This window comes from Monopterus albus, unplaced genomic scaffold (assembly GCF_001952655.1).
Source record: "Monopterus albus unplaced genomic scaffold, M_albus_1.0 scaffold243.1, whole genome shotgun sequence".
NCBI lineage: Eukaryota > Metazoa > Chordata > Actinopteri > Synbranchiformes > Synbranchidae > Monopterus > Monopterus albus.
Genome location: NW_018128123.1, coordinates 367,372 through 370,610, shown reverse-complemented (window position 1 = coordinate 370,610; position 3,239 = coordinate 367,372).

The window sequence follows — 3,239 nt, the reverse complement described above, 5'->3', positions numbered from 1 at the left end:
TTCTCTTCAGCTTCGACATCCTCAGCTGCTTCAGATTTATTTGCTCTTTTCCCTTTAGGAGCCATGTCAAAAGATGTAGACTTTTCCAAAAACTTGTAAGTGTAGAAGATATGAAACAGATTTGAAAATCCCAGAACAGACAAGAGGAGCAGAGAAAACGTCTGCTCTGGCTTGCAACCCAATAAAATAATAAAACTTGGAAAAATGGCTGGGTGAAACTGTGGCATCACCAGAGGTCATAAATCTTGTCTTCACACCTCACTTTGACAGGAAGCTGATCCTATATCTCTTTGACAGAGGTAAAGGTTTTTGTAGAAAAACAAAAATAATCTGACATTAATGTATTACACTGCGAAATCTTAGGTCATAAATCAGGTCCATGTATTTGTACCACAGTCATTTGAGGTAGAATAGATAGAATAGAATAATGTGTTTATTTTATAAGTCTGAGGTGTGCACACTCCCGTGACAGTCATTTTATTAGATTTGTTTGATTTCACTTTTTCAACCATTTTGGGATTTCTGGGATGTTGATACAACAGTCAAAAAGTATTTGTTTCTTCTGGCCAGGGACAAGGCTTGCTGGCTATATACAGGAGAGAAGCAGTGTGCACAGGAGGGAATAAGGATGTGTGTGTGTGAGGGTGAGTAGCTCTAACACTAGCACTAACATCCTTTAAAGTTTATTAACTCTTTATTAACAGACTTGTAACTTACTTTGGCCAGATGCAATCTTTACTTCAATATAATGACAGAGCTTATCAATACTACAAGCTTTAAAAATTTATCCCCAGGGTACATTTAATACAGGGTGGGAACCCCCATCCCAAGATGCAAGGGGATGGGGAGAAGTGGTTTGTGGCAGCAAATGGCTTGTACAGGAACATGACAAAATTACTTTTTATGATATGCCTGATTGTTCTTGAGGATACACTCCGTGTAAGTTTTTACCATGGCAGATGCTGCCTCAGCAATCCAGAGTTTGAAAAGCCACCTCCAGTTATGCAGGGAAGATGAATCATCATTGGATAGAATGTAGAGTGAGGTTAAATAGTTTTGTTGCCTCACTGGTGTTTCAGTACCTGTCACCATGAATAACAACCAAACCACTGACTCAAAACAGACAAGAATGTCACGGCCTCCTCCTTCTCTTGCTCAATATCTGGTGGACAACACACTTGGCCAGCCAGAAGACAATGATGAGAGGCACTGTGAGTCGGGAGCCATATTTAAATGTCATGTGCAGTTGCCTGTGTTGGACACAATGAGGATTGAACTGGACCAATGACTTTCAGATGAAATGGGGGTACTGATTTCAGCATGTGATGCTGTCATCAGGTGTGACAAAATAGGTATCACTAAACTTCAGAACACACATGTGACAACACAAAAAAGGCATCCTCAACTTCTGACAGCTGATGCTCACATCACAAGTTACCCTCGAGAACCCTGGACACGTGGTGTGCAGGGAATTCACCTTATCTGGCACTGACTCTTCCCGTTAGCTCTGCTAATTGCCAAAAAGAGATTCTCAAACCTTGCTCTGCGGCACATTGAGAATGATAAGACGGAAGAACTGTCTGAAGTCAAGACTCTGGACATTTATGCCAGTTGTTGAAAGAGGATGTCATCCTGCATTACCAGATGTAATGGCCAGTGGCAAATGCATAATATTCAGTTCATGGAATGTTGTTTTCCTGCTGCTGGTGAGCACAGGTTACATAAACTGTTGTGTTTTCTTTTCTTTTTCCTCAGTGTTTATTTTCTGTACACATCTTCTTTTCGGTTTTCTCATTGTTAAACTTAGAAAAAAAGCTATGTAAAACCATTTTACATATGTGTTAGTGTTGAAGGTTAAAATAAATAAAGCTGATTGATTCATTTGAACTATACACTTTGCAATACTTTGAAAACCTGGACAGGGAGATACTGTACATTAACGTGTATTATAGACACCCACCTACAGTTATAATATACTCCACTAAATCCTCTGGGAGCTGTACAGGAGCCAGCTCAAATTTAGTTTCAGTTCATTTTACATTTTCAGCAATGCTATGTTGTATAAGAGTACAGACACCCTCAAAATCAAAGACTCTGGCAACAGTTTTTCCTGCAGTGATATAGGTCAGGCTGTCACTGACTGGGAAGCGCATTCAAAATAAATGTGATTGTCATGTGTACCCAACTGTCACCAATTTTCAGCAAAGACACTGATTAATAGTCCATATTTCATTTTTGATTTATATCATTTAGGTGGGCAGGGGCAGACACAGTCTCTATGGGGTACTGGGAGTTTTGGGTGTCATGATCCTACCCCTCCCTGCCCCCAGTTCACCCAGACTCCTGGTATGTCACCTCATCACGCACAGTGGTTTCACCTGCGCCTTAATCCTGCACACCTGTTCTCCATAGTATATAGCAGCTCCTCACTCTGTGGGGACAGATTGTTCTATGCCTCCATCTAGACTTTCCAGCGTTTCCCATTCTTGTACCTGACCACCCGGATATCGACACCCAGCCTGTTTTACCGACCTGTGAGTTTGCCGCTTCCCTCTTGTCTGTCTGCTCTGGTGATACCGACATCCTGCCTGTTAAACCAACCTACGATTCTGCCTTGCCTACCCTGCTGCCTTGCTGGAGATCACGACCTTGGACCGGACTGACCTTGCTCCCTGCCTTATCCCTTAAAGACTGTTACTGTTCCTGCCTGTGTCAAATCGACATTAAAACCAGTTCTACTGTCACCACATACTGGCTCTTTAATAGGGTTCACACACCTACCTCCTCAGGAACTGCGCACCCCAGATTCCTGACAAACAGATGCTGAGGCAGCATGGATGAGAGACGCAGAGAGGCATGTAAGACTGAGACCCTACGTCCTGGTCTCAACTCTGGGTTGTCATAATTTAGATGGTTCAGATTTCTAGATATGAGAGCCGCACTGGAATTTCCTCACTGTGGGATCAATAAAGTTCTACCTACCTACCTACCACCCAAAGTGGGATGGATGCCGTCTCTGCTAATCAGACCAGGTTTCCCCCAAAATGTTTTCCAATTGTCTATGAAGCTCATTTTCTGGACACCACCTAGACAACCAGCGGCTGAATGATGATGAATAAGCATGTCATCGCTGGTCACATTGGGTAGGGGTCCAGAGAAAACTATGGAGTCCAACATTGTTTTGGTGAAGTTACACATCAACTCAACATTAATTTTAGTGACCTCTGAGTGGCGACGTC